At 42.9% G+C, this 24,566-nt stretch overlaps 1 long non-coding RNA gene across 1 annotated transcript in view; it reads right to left on the reverse strand.

The window, feature by feature from the left end:
- LOC141416926 (uncharacterized) overlaps window positions 1-24,566 on the reverse strand; it is a 129,432-nt gene that overhangs the window by 73,963 nt on the left and 30,903 nt on the right. Inside the window, exons 2-4 of the long non-coding RNA XR_012441561.1 lie at window positions 17,788-17,895; window positions 9,870-10,066; window positions 9,348-9,418 (exon numbers count right to left, since the gene is read on the reverse strand). This is a non-coding gene — a long non-coding RNA (uncharacterized lncRNA). The remainder of the gene's footprint in view (window positions 1-9,347; window positions 9,419-9,869; window positions 10,067-17,787; window positions 17,896-24,566) is intronic.

The following is a 24,566-nucleotide window of genomic DNA, read 5'->3' on the forward strand; positions in this document are numbered from 1 at the left end:
GTTGCAATCCTCCCAATCCTTGCCTTGCTCCTCCCTTAGCTAAGATTGCAGGTGTGAGTCAATGCACACAGCTACGAGGAACATCTTTCCCATACTCTGCTTCAGAAATGCACAAATATCTAAGAATGCACATTGCTCTTACCAGTCTCTCCACCTGTCATCATAAAGCCACTCATTAATCCTTTTATACTATTAGCCTTAGCAACACATATGTTATTTAGCTGCATATACAACTAGGGTTGCTATGTCTTCTAAAGAATCAATGTCTTTATGTGGCATCTCTCTTCACCTGGCAAGTGTCCTGTTCTGAGGTCTATTGCTTCTGAGTTAATAGAGCTGGGCCAGCTTTCTTTGATTAGTGTCTCCATGGACTTTTTCTTCCATTCTTTCACTTTTGACTTAGCTGTATCTTTGTGTTCAAAATGAATTTCTCATAGACAGCACCTACGCAGGTCTTGCTTCATTATCCAGTGTGACCACTTCCCTTTCAATGTGTTTAGATCGTTCATATTTAATATAATTGTCAATATGTTAGATAAATACCTACCATCTTTAGTAGTCAGACTACCTAAGTTCCAACTGTTCTTGTCCAGTTTCCCCCCATTTTCTGCTTTCTTTTAGATTAGTTGAATATTCTATGATGACATTTTGCCTTCACCGTTGGCTTATTTATAGGATTATTTTTGTGTGTGTGGTCATCCTAAGGCTTACAACATTCCTCTAATTAATTGGAGTCTACCTTGAAAACATCACATGTGGCATGAGGACCTCACAACAGTGCACGACGGACTCCCCCTGCATCCCCCATGCAGCTGAGAGCGTACCCCATGTTGGCACTGTCCTTGCTCTGGACAGAGCAGTTAAAACAGAAAAGGGAGCGCTATCTGCCTTCATTCATTGGCACAGACCCAGCTCTCCATCTGCATTCCCTTACCAGCTCGCTGACCGTGAAGTCTCTGTTTTTGCTTGGGTTTGTTTCCATCTCGGTTTTGAGAGACAGTTTTGCAGGGTATAGAATCCCAGGTTGACCAACTTATTTTTCCAACTAGCATTTCAAAGATGTCACTCCATGACCTTCTACCCTGTACTGTCTCGGGTGTGTAACAAAGCAGACACATATTTTCTCACAGATCTGGAGGCTACATGTCCAGATCAAAGCTAGCTGACATAGATTCCAGTGAGGGCTCACTCCCTGGCTTCCAAAGGGCCACCTTGCATCATCACATAGGAGAAAGAGAGACCTTTGATGTCTTCTCTTCTTATAAGAACGCCAGTTACACTGGGTCAGGGCCCCACCCTTACACCTCACCTAAGTTTAGTACCTCCTCATGGGCCCCACCTCAGCATATGAATTTGAGGGGAACAGGATTTGGTCCATAGCACAGTTCCTGATGGGAGACCCGCTGTGACTCTCATGACTCCTCAGCACACACGTGTGCTCCCTTCAAGATTTCTCTCCGTCGTTGGTATCAGCAGTGTGAACATGCTGGGGTTTAGGGTATTGACCCTTCTTGATTTACTCAGAATTTTTGGATCTGTGATTTCGTGTCTACTGAAATTCTCAGCTGTCATCTCTTCAAAACTTTCTTCTGCTCCCCCCGCTTTTCTCTGTTGATATTCTAGTTACACATATTTTATTTTTATGCCACTTCATACTGTCCTACACCTCCTGAATGCTTAATTATCAATCTGTGCTTCAGTTTGGGTCACTTCTGTTGACCTGAGCTTAATCTTACTCCTGCCTCCCTCTGCTGCCTCAAGGCTGCTCACAAACCTCTCGAGCACTCCCACCCAATTCTTTCAGGTACTTCCTGTCACTCTTGTGACCTTGCACACCGCCCAAATCCCGACCAGAGCCTTGTCGATGTTGACTGCAGCGACTGTAAACACCCCAGCCGACACCTCCAACATTTGCATTGTGTATGAATTTGGTTCTGCTGGCTGCTGTTTCTTAGGAGTATGTCAGTTTTTTGTTTCTTTAGGCCTCACAATTTTTTGGTTGAAAGCTAGACATCATGCATAGACAGTCAGGAATGAGATAAAAGAGATTTTGTGCTGGGCGCCAATGGTTCACACCTGTAATCCTAGCTACTCAGGAGGCAGAGATCAAGAGGATCATTGTTGGAAGCCAGCCCTGGCAAATAGTTCATGAGACCCTATCTCAAAAATACCCAACACAAAAAGGGGTTGGCAGAGTAGCTTAAATGGTAGAGCGCCTGCCTAGCAAGCATGAAGCCCTAAGTTCAAACCCCAGTACTGCCAAGAGAGATTCTGTGCCTGGATATAGACTTCTTTCTTTGCCAGACCTTTGGTTTGTGGGGCAGCACCGTGGCCCTATGTCATGGAAGAGGCCTGCTCCCAGTAGCTAAAGGCCTCTAACGGCCTCGGCCCAGGACACATTCCTACCCCTCTATCAGAGAAGAGGGCTCTTTCCTGTTCCCTTGCCCCAGAGGCAGAGGGTCCTCGCTACTGTCCTGAGGGTAATCTGGACCCACAGGAGGTGAGCAAGGAGCATCACAGTCCTCGTGTCTGTGATGCAGCTGCTGCTGACTCAGCTCTGCACCAGGACAGCTTTCTCAGGACTGTCTCCCAGACCTCTCTGTGAGCACCCCAGGAGGTCTATGGAGCAGAGGCCTTGAGAGAGCATCAGTTCCCCCCCAGTGACTTACATCCCTTCCACCCAGCCTACACTGGGACTGAACACATCACTAAGGGAATTGGAGAGGGGGTGGACAGTACTGAGGTTTGAACTCAGGGCCTTGTGCTTCTAGCCAGGTGTCCTACCATTTGAGCCATGCCCCTAGACCATTTTTGCTTTAGTTATTTTTCAGAGAGGTCTGACCTCAGCCTGCAATCCTCTTCCTTATGCCTCCTGTGCAGGGGGATTATAGGCAGGTACCACCAATTTAAGTTTCTTCTGACTAATGTCTGGTAGCATCTGCCCAAGGCAAGAAAGGGCTCCTCTCCTCCTCTCCTTAGAGCTCAGGTTACTTGGTTACCCTGTGAGTTCAGCTTTCTAATGATTCTAGAAACACTGAAGATTGGCCATTAATTAACATTTCTGTTGTTATCAAGGCAGCAGAAATGATCTTTCCAGCTTTCTCTAGCCTAAGCAAAAGGTGGGAGAGTCTTTATCAAGGATTATTATTGCAAAAAAGCACAGTCTTCATTGCAACTGATGACAGCAAAAATAAAAAACCTACAAACCAGAAGGTTTAGGGAACACTGAGAACTTCACATTTGCTTATGTTGCACTTTTTGTCCTTAGGAAACACTGAGTGAATGCAAAAACTGCCCCAGAGAAGTACATAACACACACATGCATGCATGCATTCCCCTCAAGAGTCTTCTGGCTGGGTGGGGTAGGGTCACTCATATCTGTAATCCCAGCTTCACAGCAGGCACAGAGGTTTGGAGGATTAGTTTGAGGCCAGTCTAGAGAAAAAGTTAGCAAGGCCCCATCTCAATAAACAAGTTGGGCGTGATTATATACATCTGCAACTGTGGGAGGCGCAGGTAGGAAAATCACCATCCAGGCCCTGGGGGGAAAAGCATAAGCCCCTCCCTGAAAAATTAACTACAAAAAAACACTGGAGGTGTGGCTCAAGTGGTACAGCACTTGCCCAGCAAGCTCAAGGCCCTGAGTCAAACCCTAGTCCAATCTCCAACAATAAGAACAACGAGTCTCCTGATGCCTCAACTCACCTGCTATGTTACAGCCCTACCCACCCACACCTGAGGTTACACCTTTCCTCCCTCACCACTTCACAACGATCCCATACCCAGATCTTCCTAACTGGAATGTCCACAAGCAACATTCAGAATTTTTCAAGGTCAGGTGCCATAGTGATCATAGTATGTATGGCTTTCTTAACCATTTAACACGTGTACAATTGAGCTGCTGTTTTTATTAGGTGCCAATTTTTTAATATGTTGCTAAGACTTTTGAGTGTTTTTCCTCTAACCTGTTTTTCATATAAACCCTGTGGATATTTTTTGCATGATTCTGCCTGAAATAGAAATCTTTGGGAAAGCCCAAGTTGTGTTGGAGCAGAATTGACCTATGAATTCTGGGGATGAACTGGGACAGAGAACAAGTCTGTCATTTTGTTACTGTACACTTCCATGTTACATAGCAAAAGAGAAAACAAGCCAAGGGAAACTGAGAAACGGGACAGAGGAGCAGCCTCAGCTGTCCTCACACCAGCCACTTGCTGCACAATTCCAGCTACAAAGACTGCCATGTCCCTGTGCCCGGAGGACAGTGCCCTGCTGCCCTGCATTTTGGAAAGCTCCCTGAGTTTGCACGATGGCCAATGCACTCCTTTTAGAGAACGATGACGCCCTGTGAAGAGCTCTAGAAAGAAGCCCAGGTCACTGACCCAGCCTGAAGCTTCCAGACCACACAGCCCAGTGGGGTGTCTTGCTTGTGTGGCATCCATGAAGTTCCGCAGAATGGGCCCAGTGCAAAGCCACTGGTCCTCCCTCATGCTGCGAAGGAACAAACGAAAGAGCATCTGAAACACAGCAGAGTACATTGGGTGGGGTCAGCAGGGAGGAAAGAGAAGGAAAGGAGGCCTCATGGGGATGGTTCTTGGGCTCACTGTGCCATTGGGCCTCAGCTGGTATCTGGCTCAAGCCAAGCCCATGCCTGGGGAGCCCCTCAGCAGAGTCATGGGTCAGGGCCACCTTCACACTTGCTGTCACCTGAGAACACTGAGTCACCTCCTGTGTCAATGAATCTCCAGTTTTGTTTTTCTCTTTTTCTCCAGGGTTTGATTGACAAAAACTGTCTCTATGTGCCACATAGCGGTGATGTTTTCATTTACATATGCTGCAACATGGTTATCACCGTCCAGCTACTCAGCATATTCACCTTTGGGGCTGGGGTGAGAATATTTAAGATCTACCATCTTAGCCAATGTCAAGTACACAACACAGCACCACTAGCTATAGCCACCCTGCTGGACATCAGATCCCAGGGCTTGTTCATCTGCAGCTGAACTGCTTTGTGCCTGGTGCCCAACACCAGCTTCCTCGTCTTTAGGAGAAAAGATTCCTGCGGCTCAGCTTTACACGTTTCCTCTAACACTTTACAAAGTGATCAGCCTCGAAGGAAGCTTAGGCAGAATCTTTAACGTGTGCATGGGGACTGGGGGGGCCATTAGGTCTGGTTTGTTGTGAAATTTCTCAAAGCAACAAAACTGGCTGGCGGCACTTCTGGGAATCCCCCCTGTCCTCAGGTGGGAGCCAGCCAGGACACTGGTGCTTCAAACCCACAACTGAGGTTCAGGGGTTCCTTATGCTCCCAGTTTGGGGACTCAGAGTCTAGAGCCAAACCTTCTTAGAGGGAAACAGAGTCCTGTGGGTACTGCTGAAGCCCAAGTAGCATCTGTCAGCATGCGATGTTCTCTCCAGGAAATACCCCCAACCACTGGGATTCACTACCTACCCCACCAGAAACATGGTCAGAAAGTCTGTGCTTATGCCAGAGGCGCTTAAACGGCTTTTGTGAAAAGGCATGGACGCCTTACGCAGACCCATCAAGTAACGCAGACCCATCAAGTAACCAAAAGCAGGAGAAAAGCATGGCATCTGTCCTCCACTCTGTGTCTGTCTGCTCAGAGCCAGTCTCTCCTCAGTCACCTTGCAACCACCATGCAACCAAGGAAGGACAGAATGATAGATGACATCTTCATGACAAGAGATGGAAACCACCCCCAACAGTAGACCCCCCTCAGGATGGACCACCCTCCAGATGTCAACTCCAGAACCTTCCCCAGAACAAGGGGTGAGATAATGACCAACCAGGCCACACCTGTGACTGGGACTATTTAACTATGCAGACCTTTGTCCCCTGCCCCCAGTTCTTTGTCTACTTAAACCTACAGCTCATGTCTGTACCCCGAAGATGGCTGAAGATGGGCTGAGTGCTCACTCTGCCTCTTCCCAAGGCATGTCCCCAGCTGTGTAATAAATCTTTCCCGGCCGGAAAAAGGAACCCTCTTACACTGCTGGTGGGATTGTAGACTCGTACAACCACTCTGGAAAAAAATTTGGAGGCTACTTAAAAAGGTAGACATCAATCTACCATTTGATCCAGCAATCCCACTCTTGGGGATATACCCAAAAGACTGTGACACAGGTTACTCCAGAGGCACCTGCACACCCATGTTTATTGCGGCACTATTCACAATAGCCAAGATATGGAAACAGCCAAGATGCCCCACCACTGACGAATGGATCAAGAAAATGTGGTATCTATACACAATGGAATTTTATGCAGCCATGAAGAAGAACGAAATGTTATCATTCACTGGTAAATGGATGGAATTGGAGAACATCATTCTGAGTGAGGTTAGCCTGGCCCCAAAAGACCAAAAATCGTATGTTCTCCCTCATATGCAGACATTAGATCAAGGGTAAACACAACAAGGGGATTGAACTTTGAGCACATGATAAAAGCGAGAGCACACAAGGGAGGGGTGAGGATAGGTAAGACACCTAAAAAACTAGCTAGCATTTGTTGCCCTTAACACAGAGAAACTAAAGCAGATACCTTAAAGCAACTGAGGCCAATAGGAGAAGGGGACCAGGAACTAGAGAAAAGGTGAGATCAAAAAGAATTAACCTAGAAGGTAACACACACACACAGGAAATCAATGTGAGTCAACTCCCTGTATAGCTATCCTTATCTCAACCAGCAAAAACCCTTGTTCCTTCCTATTATGGCTTATACTCTCTCTACAACAAAATTAGAGATAAGGGCAAAATAGTTTCTGCTGGGTATTGAGGGGGTGGGGGGGAGAGGGAGGGGGCGGAGTGGGTGGTAAGGGAGGGGGTGGGGGCAGGGGGGAGAAATGACCCAAGCCTTGTATGCACATATGAATAATAAAAGAAAAAAAAAATCTTTCCCTGCCTTCACCATCCCTCTTTTTTTGGTATTTGGGAGGTGAGAGGCCAGACCTAGCATATGGTATCCTAGGAATTTGGGCCTTGGCTCCAGAACTCCAATTTCAGCTTTGGTGAGCATCACCAGGAGAAAATGTATCCTTTAGGCATTAGCTACTCACAGCTAGTTGACCATAGACAGAGAGGAAAGACAGACTCTTTCCTCTCTGGAAATTGCTGGAAAAACAATTTCTTTGGAAATTGCTTTCTCTGGAAAAGCAATTCTGCTGGAATTGCTTTTATTCCAGGGACTTCTTATCTTTCCTCTTTGGCCAGCATTGACTGCTTTTTACCATCTTCTAGTGAGATAGAGAAACAAGCATCTGGAAATAGGGGCCCTAAAGTCTAACCTTGGTGAGTTCTCCCCAATTGGTGCACCTCAAGCCTTTGCCTTTCTTTTCCTTATTGTCTGGAAGTTCTTCTGGGCCATTTTGGGTTCTCCTGAGTCATTTGGGCTTTTGTTATTTGACAAAGAATGTTGGACCCCTTGTTCAGGGTCACTGGAGAATTTTGTGGCAATGTCAGGGAAGGAATGTAAAGTGTGTCCGTGTTGGAGATCTCAGTTGTGAACTGCTTAAGAATGAAAAGTGCTAAGTCCATCTTTACCCTAGGGAGAATTCTAGCTGACTAGTCTTCTAAAAAAAAAGAGAAAGACAATGTCTAAGAGTGTACTCAAAATTAATGTCTTTGTGTGTCATTGTGTGGATTTCGCGTGTGTCTATTATTGCATGTCATGATGATTGACTTGTTAGAGGTGAAAATCTGCTAGCTAAGGCAGCAGTCTTATTGGAGACTGAGACTGATTTCCCAGCCTTGACTCTTGCTTCTGCTATCAAGCCTCCCAAAATGAGTCCTAAAGAACAGCACACGGCACATCTTGAGCTATAATGAGAAATAACTGGCCAACAAACCTGTGACCACTACATTTTTGCATGTTCTTAAAATGACAAGTGCTTAAATTGACATTGATGCATGCCTACTGCACAACCTTTTTGCATTTGCGCGTACGTGACCCTTTTAGGATGGTTCTTGCTGTGCAGTTAACGTGAAGGAGCTGCTGTTTCTGTTCTCTTCTCTCCCCCACCATCACTCTTTTGCTGCCATTTTATGAAAACCAGCTTTTTCAAAGCTCTTATGTCAACCGGCTCTAACTAAAATGCAGGTGTTCAAGAATTATCCTCTGCCTTAGGACTGAAGGAAAAGGGTCCTATGGACAGTCACCTTAACCTGTATCATTCTGTTGTAAGTGTTATTTGCATTCAACTCATTCATAATTGGCTCTGTTAACAAATGTGTTTTTGTAAATTGCTATTGTGTACAGAAACAGTTTAAAATTGCTTTTTCTTGTGTCTATGTTAAAATATGGGGCTATTTTATTGGAGAAAGTAACAAAAAATTTTAATTCAAAATTTTGTAAAAATTATTTCAAAGTGCAAATTAGTAAGGTCTTAAAGCTTATCAAAAGTTTACATGTGTAAGTGGGCTAGAATTTAAACATTACATAAGGAATTTTCTAAGGTCAAAATCTACTGTACTGATATAAAACTAAAACTTAATTCTCTATGGCTATAATAACAAGGCTGCCTTAATATTGTTCTGCTCTTAGTAACATCTGTAACAAACTAGCTTAAAAGAAAGATTTTATCAAAGTAATTGCTTTTGTTTTCTGTTGATCTTGTCAAGCTCTGACTACTTAGGAAACTAAACCTTAACTAAATCAGAATTCATCATGTAAGTCTCTTGAATGACCACCTTGTAACTGTATGACAAAATAACTATTATTTTAAGTCATTCTAACACAATTAGTGAAGTATATATCTGTGACTAAAAGTATGTAGAATTGTGTTTTTAGACTTTGTCCAAATACTGTACAAACATGTGCAGAGTTAAAAAGTGTGCCAGTTTAGTACATGTAAAATGACTAGCTAATGTTCTCTTTAATTCAAAATTGCATTACATCTAAGCCTGGTCAATGAGACTCGTAGCATTTCTGCTGTTTGTAATCAGTAACATTCAGGGGTGGGGGATAGGAGAGAAACCCTGCCATTTGGGCAATTCTGCTATTTAAAATTTGGTCTATAATTATTTGTCTTAATCAAATGAGTGCTACCGTATACATGAGATGCACTTACACATCAGAAAATAAGGCTATTTGGGATCACTGGCATTGTCCCCCTAACTTGTAAGAGATCTAATATTTTTACTTTTGTCAGTGCTATATACCTATTATCTTATCTAGCCAAAATTCTAAATAGTACTCAAAGGAAACAGCTAATTAATATGTATACATGACATCTATGTAGCTGTGATGCTAACTGTGGCTGGCTCCTTTGTAATGTATTTCTACTCCCCAGATAGACAAGCCTTCTAAAATGCACAGCTTAGGAAAAACTTACCATATAGCTGTTCTCCGAGTTAGAACGGAGTGATGTTATCAATACAATTTATCTTTCTAAAGTGCTGTATGCTGTAAAAATAATCAGATGTTCTGTTAGTTTCTAAACAGCTTTTCAAGATCATAACCACTTCTGTTAAGACATGTCATTCACAGTCTGAGTCCTTCTCTGAGACATTAGTAACCAAACCCGTGGAAATGACTCTAACCTGAGGAAAGTACTTATTTGTCAATTGAGTCAGCCTTCTAAATATTTGCTTTTGCTGGCTTTTTTGTGTATTTTTCCTTACGACAAGAGAAGGAAACCACCCCCAACAGAGACCCCCCTCAGGATGGACCACCCTCCAGATGTCAACTCCAGAACCTTCCCCAGAACAAGGGGTGAGATAATGACCAACCAGGCCACACCTGTGACTGAGACTGTTTAACTATGCAGACCTTTGTCCCCTGCCCCCAGTTCTTTGTCTACTTAAACCTACAGCTCATGTCTGTACCCCAAAGATGACTGGAATTGAGTACTTACTCTGTCTCTTCCCATGGCATGTTCCAAGTCACGTTTAAATCTCCCTTCTCCTTTCAGCATGCCACTTTATTTGGTGTTTAGGGACGAGTGGTAAGACCTGACATTTGGAATCCCAGAAGTTTGGGCCTTGGGTTCAAACTCCAGTTTCATATAGAAGCCCATGGGATGTAGATTTGATAGCTGTGTTCAGGACAATTCTGGGGAAACATGGTGGCAATACTTCAGAAAGAAGGGGTCAAAATGCGCATGGCCCAAGAAAGAAAGTTAAAGAGGAAACTTGAAGTCTCAGAGGTAATTTAAAACTTAGTTGTTCAGAAAAATCAGTTTGTTTCCTCCAAAACTGGAGTAAAAGGCAGGACAAGCAGCCACTGGGAGCAGGTGGGGGCCTGTGCACATTTTGTCTGAGGTGTTCACACTGGCCTTTCCCTCCAGGCCACTCAGAGAACAGACGTCCATGCACCTTTTGTCCTGAGTGGAAGATGGAGAAGTCAGTTCACAGACCAAGGAACAAAAAGAACTGGGCAAGGGAGCGGTGGCTGAGTACCAATGTCAGGGTGGCACCAGCAGTGGTGCTTAGCCCAAGAGCTACCTCAAAACTCCAGAATCCCCTCCTTCAGCAGGGAAATAATAATTTACCACAGGACTGTAATAAAAATTAATCATGGTCATCCACTCCAGGTGTTCAGCAGTGACTGACCTGGAGTTGAAATTCATGGCGGCTCTGGTGGATGAGGAGTAATGGGGGAGGCCTACAGTAATGGCAGGAGTGTGGTACAGATGGTAACCAAGTGGCAGCATTATGGTGGTGTGGGCAGTATTACTCGCGGTAGTGTTACCGATGGGTGGTCTAAGGAGACCCTGGTCCAGAAAATCTCGGGTCCTTATGTCTCCCAAACAGAGAACTGGACAGGGACACAAATTGCAAAGCTTATTGAAAGGAAAGGAAAGTATAGGCAAAAGAAAAAGAAAGAGTTGTCAGCCCTGACCACGTGGCACAGAAATCTTTGTTCAAAGGGCAATTCATAAATTTTAAGGGTAAATGGCAGGAAAAATTTGGGCAGTCTTGCAGGAGGGGCTAGAGTGATTGACAGGTTTATTTGACAAGGGACTGTGATCATCCTGCATGAGTCTTTACTTGTGTGCGTGAAATGTGACCAATATTCAAGAGACTCTCTTGTCTTCGGGGACCTTACATCAGCAAAGGTGTTTACGATGGAAAAGGAACTGAGATGTTCAAGGGTGGTACTGTGTGGGGAGGAGGAATTCAGCATGGAGTGGAGCCCCATGGTGGTTACTTTCCCTGCCACTAGCCTGCCTCGGTAGTAATGGTGGTGGCAAGGCTTACAGAGGGCAGTAATCATGGTATCCCTGGTAGTGGTGATGCCAGTGGTGGTCATAGTACTGCAGTGGACAATAATGGTGGCAGTGATGGTGGGAAGGGTACTGGTGGTTGCAGTAGCGCTGGCAGTAATGGTAGTAGTGATAAGAGCGGTAGTGATAGTTACAGTGACTGCAGGAGTGGAGGCAATGGAGGTAGTGGAGGCTGTCATAATGTTAATAGTGGCAATACCAATAGCAGTTGTAGTAATGATGGCAGCTTGAGTAACTGTATAGCTTAGGAACTGCTTTTACCAAAAAGAAAAACACACACACACACACACACACCCCTCACCTGAGCCAAAAGCAAGAGAAAAGCTACACAGCCTCCATTCTGCATCTGTCTCCTCTTAGTCTGTATCTCACAATCACCACCATAGGTTCCAGGAAACTCAGGACTTATTGCCTGACTCATTTTTATAACAAGGGATCAAAACTAACCCCAAGAAAAGGAATAACAGAGCTTTATAGGACAGGCCCTCCCCGGCCAAAAAAAAAATGAGGACAATTACCAAAATACCAGTAATGATGAGGCTGCACCTTGGAGCAGGAGGAATTATCTCATGGAAACCAAATTGCTCGCCTCAAGTGATGACAGCCATGTCTCTGGAACCCATAGCAGAGAGAGCAAGATGGTGATCACACAGGCCACACTTTGCCTGGGACTGCTTAATTCTGCACCTCTCACCTTCCCCCAGTTCCTCTTCTATTTAAACCTAAGGCTCATGTCTGCACCCAGAAGATGGGCTGAGTGCTTACTCTGCCCCTTCCTGTAGCTGCCAGTGGCACATAATAAACCTCTCTGCCTTCACCATCACCACCTGTGATGGTACTGCAGTGGACCATCTGTGTACTCGGTGTATTGGTATCTGACAAGGGGAATCCCTGGAGTTGGGCCTCTGGCCTAGAACTCTTGTTCAGGAATGGTGGTAGTGATAGAAATGGCAGTAAAGATAACAACAGTGGTGGTACTAGCACTAATGGAGGCGGTAATGGCAATAGTTATTGTTATGGTTTGGAAATGAAGTGTCACCTTTGTTATTTTTCAGGGCTTGGTTCATATGGGTGGTACTTTTGCAAGGTGAATGGATCATGATGAATGAATCCATTGCTGAATGGTAGAGCCTACTGGGAAGAATTAGGTGGAGGGTTGGTCTCTCGGTCTCTCTCTCTTTCTCTCTCTCTCTCTCTCTCTCTCTCTCTCTCCCTCCATCCCTCTCCCTCTCTCTCTCCCCCCACCTTCCCCTCCCTCCCTCCCTCCCCTTCTCCCCGCTTCCCAGCAGCTTTGCCCTACCATGCCTTCTCTTCCATGATTCTCTGCCTCACTCAGCTCACACAGGCCCACAACAATAAGGCCAAGTGACCATGAACTGGAATGTGAGCCAAAACAAAACTTCCTTCCCTTAAATTGTTTCTCTCAGCTATTTTTCACTGATACAGCTATAGCTTGAAGCAATGGTGGTGGTGGTGACTGGGCATTACCACTAATGGTGGTAGTAGCAATAGTAATTGTGGTAGTATTTTGTAATGGTGAAAGCTGAAGTAGCAGTGGAGGGAGAAGTGAGCCAGCAACAACTTCCCTGACTCTTCTATCACCCTGACAAGGCACAGGGGAGCCCTGAAGCAGGAGGAGCCCCCAGGTGAAGGTTAAGTGTGCAGAGAAGGAAAAAGTTGAACTCAAAAGTACCAGGCACTACCACCACCACCACCATCAAATACACCGCAGAGAAGCATAATGGTAAACTTCTATTTCAATTGTATTTGAAGATTTGCACAACCACTTTTTACCCCTTTCTCTCTAGTCTCTCTCTCTGTAGAATTTTGGGGTAGAGAAGTCCTTTTCCATCCTGTGTGAGCAAAAAACCCACTCCAATCCAGCACTGATGGAATTAAGAATGGAGAATGCACTGTTGGCTACCAGGGGACAGGGACCCATGCTGTGCTGTAGATATGGGTCACATGAGGTTGCTCCTTTATATGGATGCTATGGAAGCATTGCAGTCTGATGTGGTCTGTGACCTAGCTGGCATGATGGTCCGTATCCTATTTTCTTGGTCTTGTTATTGTTCAGCGATTAGATATGTGTCACCACTGAAAACATCTGAGTGAAGGGCACATGGGACTCTACTCTTCACAACTTCCACACATCTACAATTATTTCAAAATATAAAGTTAAAATGGTACATTTTCTGTTCAACTAGACTCTAACTCTTTACTTGGCATTTCCACTTGGATGAGTCAAAGACCCCTCAAGCCCAACAAATCTAGAAACAAAATCCTTCCTTCACCCTCAGTGGGACCCCCTTCCCCACTGTGCTCCTCACCTCAGTGATTTAATCCATCCTGTCAGATCTCATCAGACCAGAAACTTCCCAGTCATCCTTGACACCTCTTTATCACATCCCCACAGTATTTAATTCATCTTCAAGTTCTGTTGATTTTACCCCCCAAACATGTCTAGAATCCATGTATTTTTCCATCTCCACTGACCCATTGAGGTGGTAGCCATCACAACCTCTCACCAATGGTCTTCCCATTTGTCCAGTCCTCCCCACTCCAACTCATTTCTCTCAAGTAATTTTTCACAGTGTAAATCTAAGCACTTCTCATTGCTCTTAGGATTAGGATGGAACTCCTTGCCCAGCCCAAGAGGCCCTTAAACACCAGTCCAGCCTCACTTCACCCTCCCTGGCCAGCCCTGGCAGTCCAGCGTCTTCTGCCTCCTTTGCTCCATGAAGTAGGCTCTGTTCCCATCACTAGGGGCCCTTTGTGCACTTGTCCCTTGCTTAAAATGTTCTTCCCTTCCCTTCCAACTGGCTGAGTCCTGTTCTTTCTCCAGAACTCAGTAATAATTTCCATGGGGAGTTGTCCCCTGGCCATTCTTTTGTGGGGACCACATTGGCCATTTGTTGACTCAATTCTGTGTTAAATGCATGTCCCCTCCCCATCCCCAGAAGCTACATATAATACATATCCCAGAAGCTGGTCCTTGTCATCCATGGTGTGTATCACTAACTGGGGACCGAGTATTTGAAGGCACATCACAGTCTTAATGCTTATTGCAAAAAAAAAAAGTGATTTGGGCTGGGGATGTAGCTCAGTGATGGAGCACTTGCTTAGCATGAACAAGGTCCTGGGTTCAAACCCCAAATTGGAGAAAAAAAAAGCAAAATGGTGATTCCAAAATTTAAAAGATCAGAGACACATACTGACCCACTATGAAGACAGGTGAGTATTTCAATATGCCTAAAGAAAGAATCCAGGAATTCCATGATGGTGGCTAGAGGGAGGAAGCAGAAAGCATGCCTCCTAAAGTAAAATCTTGGAGAGACGCTGGAGACACACCTTACAGGAAAAAACACTGAGAAGAGGCAAAACTTTGACTTCTCCACACCTCCAGCCTGCGCACAGCATCTCCACTTCACATTAAATGGAGAAACCAGGAGGGCCCCTGGGCCACCGCCAGACACCAGTGCTCAAACGGCTTGAGAAGACGCGGACCACAAGGTGAGCCCAAGCGGCACACAGTACTCCCACAGACAACCCTGGGCCAGATCAGCATAGCCCCCTGGACAGACCGACCCCCACCCAGGGAAAAAAGAAAAACTGAATAATAAGCAATAACAAAAAAAAAAGACATGTAGCAAAGAGGGTGGGGCATCCTGAGCACCAAAGAGGGGGGAAGGGGAAATCCCTCAAGGAACTGTAAATAAACAAGCTGGGCTGGAGAAGGCAGGAGCCACACCACAGGCCCAGCAACCAGGAGTGGGAAAGCTTGTAAAAGCAGCACTGGGAGGAAAACTCCACAGGAGAGGGGAGAAGACCCGCTTCCCATGCGAGCTGTAAATAAACACACCGGCCTAAGAAAGCAGGTGCAGTGTCACCTCCCCCAGTGTGGTTGGAAAGGGGAAAGCTTGTAGCAGTGGCATCACGCCCAAGAGAACTCTGAGCAAACAAAGCCTGCAGAGCCAGGTGAGTGCTAAGCTCACCCCAGAGATCTGCATAAATAAAGCCTCCAGCAACAGCAGGCTGACAGCAGCCGGCAGGCAAGCCACAGCTGCAGATGCCATTCACAGAACTGTCTCCAGACTCTTTTTTTTCTCTCTTCCTTTGATGAGACAACAACTGAACTACACCTGCATGCTGAAAAACCTACTGAAACTGTATTGCATTTGAACTTGGGACACTTTGTGGGGTTTTTTTGTGTGTGTTTTGTGCAGTTTTCTTTTATTTTGGTTTTCTAGTCTTTTTCTCCTTTGATGAAATAACCACAAACTACTTCTGAGGCACCATCTCCAGGATTGGAGGCTGAGGGACGAACACCTAAATTGTTAAGACTGAAATTTTATTGCATTTGAACTTGGAGATTTTTTTTTTCATTTATTTATTTTTTATTTTTATTTTTATTTATTTTTTAATTTTTTTTAATTTTCAATCCTCTCTCTGGCTCGCTAATGCCTGTTCAGCTTACGGTTGATTAGTATATTGTCTCTCCTTGTTTATATCTTTGAAACTTTTTTTGTTTGTTTCTTTGTTTTGTTTTTTTCTACTCATTTATTTGTTTTTCCCTTTTCCTAAAACTTCTTTGTTTTCCATCTCCTCTTATCCTTCCATTCTAAATATCACCAGTACTATTATTACAAGCCAGAAAATATTTGATTGCACACAGTACAGGGACAATAACAACACCAAGGACAATGACAGGAAGACAGAAAAAACAGGGAAGCCAGTTTCCCCACAGCAAAAAATTAGTACAGGAACCAGAGGGACATGAAGAAAACAGATACTCAGAGCCAGACTCCAACAAAATGAAGATAAACTATGCCAAAGAACCCAATGAAGCCCACAAGAATAATCTAAAAGAAGAAATACTACAGGTACTCAATGAGAATTTTATAGAGATGACACTGGATAGGGCCAACCAAAATGTACAGGAGACACTCAAGAAATTCCAAGACAACAAAAATAGAGAATTTGAAAAAGCAAAAGAAGAAATAAAGGAAACCATAGAAACACTGTATAAACACCAAAGTGAAATAAAGAACAAGATTAATAAAGAGTTAAATGAACTCAGGGCAAAAATAGACAACATTAAAGAGGAAACAACCCAGGATATGGAAAATCTCAGAAAAAAGAACGAAACAGAACTGCAAAACGAAACGGAAGGCCAATCCAGCAGAATAGAACAAACAGAAGACAGAATCTCAGAACTCGAAGATGAAATGGTAATTAAAGGAAAAACCAATGAACTATTAGTTAAACAACTCAAGACCTGTGAAAAGAAAATGCAGAAACTAGAGAAAAGGTTAGATCAAGAAGAATTAACCTAGAAGGTAACACACATGCACTGGAAATTAATGTGAGTCAACTCCCTGTATAGCTATCCTTATCTCAACCAGCAAAAACACTTGTTCCTTCCTATTATTGCTTGTACTCTCTCTTCAACAAAATTAGAGATAATGCAAAATAGTTTCTGCTGGGTATCGAGGGGGTGGGGGGGAGAGGGAGGGGGTGAGGAGGTAAGGGAGGGGGTGAGGGGATGGGGGAGAAATGACCCAAACATTGTATGCACATATGAATAAAAAAAAAATAAAGAAAGAATCCATCCTTGGGGCAGGGGTGCGGATGGCAAGCACTAACTCTCTTCACCTGTAAACAGGAGAAAATAGTGACCACCCCCACCCAATCCCCATAAGAGGTTGAAGTAGACCAGACAGGTTAGTCTGGAGTCTGAGCATGACCAGTGTTCTGTATTGTCAGCATCTTCCTAAATAAAGCTGCCAGAGGGACAATCAGGACAGAATTCCTTTACAGATGGAGTATGTACCCAAATCTTAAGTAGCAGAATCAGCTGGATCCTTGCTCTGGGCTTCTGCTTTTCTTCTTCTCTTCTGTGGCCTCTGACTACTGAGGTCGCTCCTAAGACTCCTGGGCAGACCACAGCCTAGAATCCAGCCCTCTGTCCAGCTGGAAATGGCCTCCTCTCAATTCCTGAGAGCTGTTCTTCCCACTTATTGTCAGTGCTCACTTCAGAGTCTGTGGATGATTGAATGTGCTGACTGTGAGCACCCCAGGGGACCTCAGCCACAGAACATCCATGAGAGACCCACACACCCTGGCCACCTTCATTCAACAGGCTCCCTGGCTGAGGATGCAGACCACAAAGTTCAGTTGTCTGACTCCAGGAGAAGCCAGAAACCCAAAATTTTATAGGGTCACCCCTGAAATTCCAATGCTGTCAACTAATTTGTTTTACATTTTAAATATTGTACCAGCCAAACATCAATGGATGGAACCTTCTTTCAATAATTACTTCTACTTAACTAAACACTCTACTTTAAACTAGCACCCATTTTTGATTAGTAAGATTTAAATACTCTCCCATTGACAATTAATAAATATGCTATAAATATTGGTTTGTTTCCCCTAATTATTTTCACATTCCTTCACTCATTCCACCATTTTGATTTCCAAGTCTAAACCAGAAAAAAAAATCCAGAAAGTCACAGTATCCTAAAATATCAAAGTACCGGTCCATTACCTTGTGTGGAGAGCTGTCACTGAACTAGACACTGGGGAGAAGTTCGCCTTTCCACATGTCACCACCAGCTGCAAAGGTGTGTGTTTTAACAGCATAATCATTCTCACCCTGAGGAAATGAAAAAGTGTCAGGTGTTGAGTAAATGCGATCTTGTCTGGACTTTCTGCCTCTGCATTTGCTAATGAACTCCACTCAGTGTCTGATGAAACCTGTAGCTTTGACAGGCAGGGAGGGCAAAGGGGAAAATTCTTGGGCTGATTTCAAGCTCCAGTGGAAAATATTTTTTGAAGTGAAAAATGAATGGACTTAATAGTTTGCTAAGAGCCCATTATACACAGACGGGAAGATTTGTCTTAGATAGACTATGTATATATGACAACACAAAGACCACTGAAACCTAAAACACAGAATTATTTTGTTGGAGAGCCATTTAAGTGCCTCTGCTGAATGGAATCTTTGACGTTAATATCAGATCAAAGCCAAAATGTCCGCTGGCTCTTATTTTAAGTGAGATCTCCACAGCATCGCCCTGTGATCAGCTGGACAGTGTTGGTTACCAGGCTCCACCAGGCTTAGTTCTGAAAGCTTCCTTGCCCCACATAGAAGGAAGATACAGCCATAAGGGCAAAATTCAGCCCCTTTCAGTCCAGAAGACCCACTAACATAAGATAATGGAATGATGAAATTTCTGCACAAAGCCTACCCAGCCAGCACAGGTCTCCCAAGGAGAGGGGGATGTAGCCGCAAGAGCCAAATGGTTCATAGTCCCAGCCACAATTTGGTGTCATCGAATAACACTGTCCTTTTGGGATTAGATGCTAGGCAGAACACTTTGGCTCCTGTGGATGGCAGGGACTTGCAGGGTCTTCTCATTTTAACTACGTAATTCACAGAAAATGAGTCACAAAAGTATTGAGGACGTAGGGTTCTGGCATCTTCCCCCACTGTCAAAGCAAAAGTTGTATCTGAGAAAGTTCAATAGGCAAAAGGACTTTATTGAAGACTATTGTTAAGAAGGGAGAAACCCAAACTTAACCTGAACTCAACAGGGCTGAAACAAAAGCAAAGAGGACTTTTAAGGGTTGGGGCAGGTGGCACATGTGTTTGCTAACTGCCTTTGTCCAGAGGGAAAGCAACCTCTACCTTCATAAGAGAGAAGCCAGGAAGATGGCGACTAGAGGAAGCAGAAAGCCTGCTTCCTAAAGTAAAATCTTGGAGAGACACTGGAGACACACCTTGCAGGAAAAACCACCAAGAAGAGGCAAAACTCTGACACCTCCACACCCCCAACCCACACATAGCATCCCCACTCCAGGTTAAATGGAGAAACCAGGAGGACTCCCACACCACCAGACGCCAGCTCCTATCCTGCTTGGGAGAAGCAGACCACCAGGTGAGCTAAGAGGCATGTGATACTCCCAAAAACAGCCCTGGGCCAGATCAGCATAGCCCCCTGAACAGACTGACCCCCACCCAGGGAAAAAAGAAAAACTGAATAATAAACAAGCAGCTGAAAAAAAATACATGTAGCAAAGAGGGTGGGGCGCCCTGAGCTCTGGAGAGTGGGGAGAGGCACTCCCCACTGGAACTGTAAATAAACAAGCCGGCAGGAGAAGGAAGGAGCAGCGGCCCCTGCCCAGCAACCTTGGAGTGGGGAAAGCTTGTAACAGCAGCTAAAGTGTGGCATGCTCCACTGGAGAGTAAGAGAGGGCATGTCCCCAAAAAACTCTAAATGATAAAAAAAGACTGCAATTGCAACGGGTGGGTAGGGCTTTATACTGGAGAAAACAAAAGGGGCATGCGTCCAGGAGAACTCTAAATAAACAAAGCCTGCGGGGCTAGGTGAGTGTAGAGCTCATTCCTGAGATCTGCATAAATAAAACCTGCAGCAGCAGATGGCTGACAGTAGGTGGCAGGTGAGCTGCAGCCTCAGACAGACATTCACAGAACTGTCTCCAGACTCTTTTTTTTCCTCTCTCTTCCTTTGATGAGACAATGACAGAACTAGGACTGGATGCTGAAGGACTAACTGAAATTGTATTGCATTGGAACTTGGGATTTTTTTTGTTTTGTTTTGTTTTTGTTTTTTGTTTTTTCCCCTAAGATGAGACAACGACAGAACTTCTCAGACACCACCACCAGGACTGGAGGCTGAAGGAGTAACACAAAAATTATTAAGACTGAAACTTTATTGCATTTGAACTTGGGGATTTTTTTTTATCCTCTCTCTGTCTCTGTAATGCCTGTTTAGCGCACCATTGATCAGTACACTATCTCTCCCTGTTTATTTCTTTGGCTGTGTGTGTGTATTTAAGTTTAGTTTTTTTCCCTTTTTTTTTACCTTTTTTGCTTTCCCTCTCCTCTCATCCTTCCACTCTAGATATCACCATTATTATTAATACAAGCCAGACAATACTGAATTATACACAGTACAGGGACAGTAACAATAGCAAGGGCAATGATGGGAAGACAGAAAAAGGAGAGAAACCATTTTCCCCTCAATAATAAATTAATACAGGATCCAGAGGGAAAGAAAACAGATACCCAGATCCAGACTCCAACAAAACAAAGATAAACTATGCCAAAGAACCAAATGAAGCCCACAAGAACACTCTGAAAGAAGAAAATCTGCAAGTAATCAATGAGAATTTTATAGAAATGACCCTGGATATGGTCAGCCAAAATGTACAGGAAACACTCAAGAAATTCCAAGACAACAAAAATAGAGAATTTGAGCAAGCACAAGAACAAATAAAAGAAACTATAGACACACTATATAAACACCAAAGTGAAACAAAGAACACAATAAAGAAAGAGATAAATGAACTCAGGATGAAAACAGACAATATTAAAAAGGAAGGGACTCATGATATGGAAAATCTCAGAAAAAACAAAACAGAAATGCAAAACAAAGTGGAAGGTCAATACAGCAGACTAGAACAAGCAGAAGACAGAATCTCAGAACTCGAAGATGAAATGGTAATTAAAGGAAAAACCAAAGAACTATTAAACAACTAAGGACCTGTGAAAAGAAAATGCAAGAACTTACTGACTCCATCAAAAGACCAAACCTGAGAATCATGGCCAATGAAGAAGGAAAAGAGGTGCAAGAAAAAGGAATGCATAATATATTCAACAAAATAATAACAGAAAATTTCCCAAATCTAGAGAAAACTATGCCCATACAGGTACAGGAAGCCTCCAGAACACCAGACAGACCTGACCAAAATAGAACTACCACACAACATATCATCATTAAAACAACAAGTACAGAAACTAGGGAAAGAATATTGAAGGCGGTAAGAGAGAAAAAACAAATAACATACAAAGGTAAACCCATCAAAATCACAGCAGACTTCTCAACAGAAACATTAAAAGCAAGAAGAGCTTGGGGTGAGATCTTCCAGGCACTGAATGAAAATAACTGCAACCCCAGGATACTCTACCCAGCAAAACTATCATTCAAAATAGATGGAGCAATAAAAGTCTTCCATGATAAGCAGAAACTAAAACAATATGTGACCACAAAGCCACTATTACAAAAGATTCTTCAAGGGATTCTGCACAAAGAAAGTGAAATTCACCATAACCATGAAAGGACAGGCAGCACCAAACTACAGGAAAAGAAAAAGCAAGACAGTAGAGAGTAACCTCAACTTAGGTACACACAATCAAACCTTCAAACAACTAAGACAACTAAATGACAGGAATCACCACATACCTATCAGTACTAACACTTAATGTTAACGGACTTAATTCACCCATCAACAGGCACCGCTTCACGAAATGGATTAAAAAGGAAGATCCAACAATTTGTTGCTTACAGGAGACCCATCTCACCGACAGAAATAAGCATAGGCTTAGGATGAAAGGCTGGAAGAAGATTTACCAAGCCAATGGCCCCTGAAAACAGGCAGGAGTAGCAATACTTATCTCTGACAAAGTAGACTTCAAACCTACATTGATCAAATGAGATAAAGAAGGACATTCCATACTAATAAAAGGGGAAATAGACCAAAAGGAAATAATAATTATCAACCTGTATGCACCCAATGTCAACGCACCCAATTTCATCAAACATACCCTGATGGACCTAAAACCATATATTAACTCCAACACAGTGGTCATGGGAGACTTTAACACCCCATTATCATCAATAGATAGGTCATCCAAACAAAAAATCAATAAAGAAATCCTATATCTAAAACATACCATAGATCAAATGGAACTAGTTGATGTCTACAGAACATTTCATCCAACATCTACACAATATAATTCCTCTCAGCAGCCCATGGAACCTTCTCCAAAGTAGATCATATCCTAGGGTACAAAGCAAGTCTCAGCAAATATAAGAAAATAGAAATTATACTGTGCATACTATCTGATCACAATGCAGTAAAAGTAGAACTCAACAACAAAAGTAAAGACAAAAAAACATGCAAACAGCTGGAAACTAAACAACTCATTACTTAATGAAGAATGGATCATCGATGAAATAAAAGAGAAAAATAAAAAGTTCCTGGAAGCCAATGAAAATGAAAACACCACCTACCGGAACCTATGGGATACAGCTAAGGCAGTCCTGAGAGGAAAGTTTATAGCCATGAGTGCATATATTAAAAAGACTGAAAGATCCCAAATCAATGACCTAATGATACATCTCAAACTCCTAGAAAAACAAGAACAAGCAAACCCCAAAACAAATAGAAGGAGAGAAATAATAAAAATACGAGCTGAAATCAACGAAATAGAAACCAAAAAAACCATACAAAGAATTAATGAAACAAAAAGTTGGTTCTTTGAAAAAATAAACAAGATCGATAGACCCCTGGCAAACCTGACTAAAATGAGGAGAGAAAAAACCCAAATTAGTAGAATCAGGAATGCAAAAGGGGAGATAACAACAAACACCATCGAAGTCCAGGAAATCATCAGAGACTACTTCAGAACCTATATTCAAATAAATTTGAAAATCTTAAAGAAATGGACAGATTTCTAGATACATATGATCATCCAAAACTGAACCAAGAGGACATTAATCACCTGAATAGACCTATAACACAAAATGAAATTGAAGCAGCAATCAAGAGTCTCCCCAAAAAGAAAAGTCCAGGACCTCATGGATTCTCTGCTGAATTCTATCAGACCTTTAAAGAAGAACTGACACCAACCCTCCTTAAACTGTTCCATGAAATAGAAAGGGAAGGAAAACTGCCAAACACATTTTATGAAGCCAGTATTACACTTATCCCAAAACCAGGCAAAGACACCTCCAAAAAGGAGAACTATAGGCCAATCTCCTTAATGAACATTGATGCAAAAATCCTCAACAAAATAATGGCAAACCAAATTGAACAACACATCAAAAAGATTATTCACCACGACCAAGTAGGCTTCATCCCAGGGATGCAGGGGTGGTTCAACATATGAAAATCAATAAACGTAATAAACCACATTAACAGAAGCAAAGACAAAAACCACTTGATCATCTCAACAGATGCAGAAAAAGCCTTTGATAAGATCCAACACCATTTCATGATCAAAGCTCTAAGAAAAATAGGAATAGAAGGAAAGTACCTCAACATTATAAAAGCTATAATAAATATAAAACTTACAGCCAGCATTATACTTAACGGAGAAAAATTGAAACCATTCCCTCTAAAATCAGGAACCAGACAAGGATGCCCACTATCTCCACTCCTATTCAACATAGTTCTGGAATTCCTAGCAAGAGCAATTAGGCAAGAAGAGGGAATAAAAGGAATACAAATAGGTAAAGAAACTGTCATAATATCCCTATTTGCAGATGACATGATCCTATACCTTAAAGACCCAAAAAACTTTACTCAGAAGCTTCTAGACATTATCAATAGCTATAGCAAGGTAGCAGGATATAAAATCAACATAGAAAAATCATTAGCATTTCTATACACTAACAATGAGCAAACGGAAAAAGAATGTATGAAAACAATTCCATTTACAATAGCCTCAAAAAAAATCAAATACCTAGGTGTAAACCTAACAAAAGATGTGAATGACCTCTACAAGGAAAACTATACACTTCTGAAGAAAGAGATTGAGGAAGACTATAGAAAGTGGAGAGATCTCCCATGCTCATGGATTGGTAGAATCAACATAGTAAAAATGTCGATACTCCCAAAAGTAATCTATATGTTTAATGCAATTCCCATCAAAATTCCAATGACATTCATTAAAGAGATTGAAAAATCTACTGTTAAATTTATATGGAAACACAAGAGGCCACAAATAGCCAAGGCAATACTCAGTCAAAAGAACAATGCAGGAGGTATCACAATACCTGACTTCAAACTATATTACAAAGCAATAACAATAAAAACAGCATGGTACTGGCACAAAAACAGACATGAAGACCAGTGGAACAGAATAGAGGATCCAGATATGAAGCCACACAACTATGAGCAACTTATCTTTGACAAAGGAGCTAAAAATATACGATGGAGAAATAGCAGCCTCTTCAACAAAAACTGCTGGGAAAACTGGTTAGCAGTCTGCAAAAAACTGAAACTAAGATCCATGTATATCACCCTATACCAAGATTAACTCAAAATGGATCAAGGATCTTAATATCAGACCCCAAACTCTTAAGTTGATACAAGAAAGAGTAGGAAATACTCTGGAGTTAGTAGGTATAGGTAAGAACTTTCTCAATGAAACCCCAGCAGCACAGCAACTAAGAGATAGCATAGATAAATGGGACCTCATAAAACTAAAAAGCTTCTGTTCATCAAAAGAAATGG

Source organism: Castor canadensis, chromosome 2, assembly GCF_047511655.1.
Source record: "Castor canadensis chromosome 2, mCasCan1.hap1v2, whole genome shotgun sequence".
Taxonomy (NCBI): Eukaryota; Metazoa; Chordata; class Mammalia; order Rodentia; family Castoridae; genus Castor; species Castor canadensis.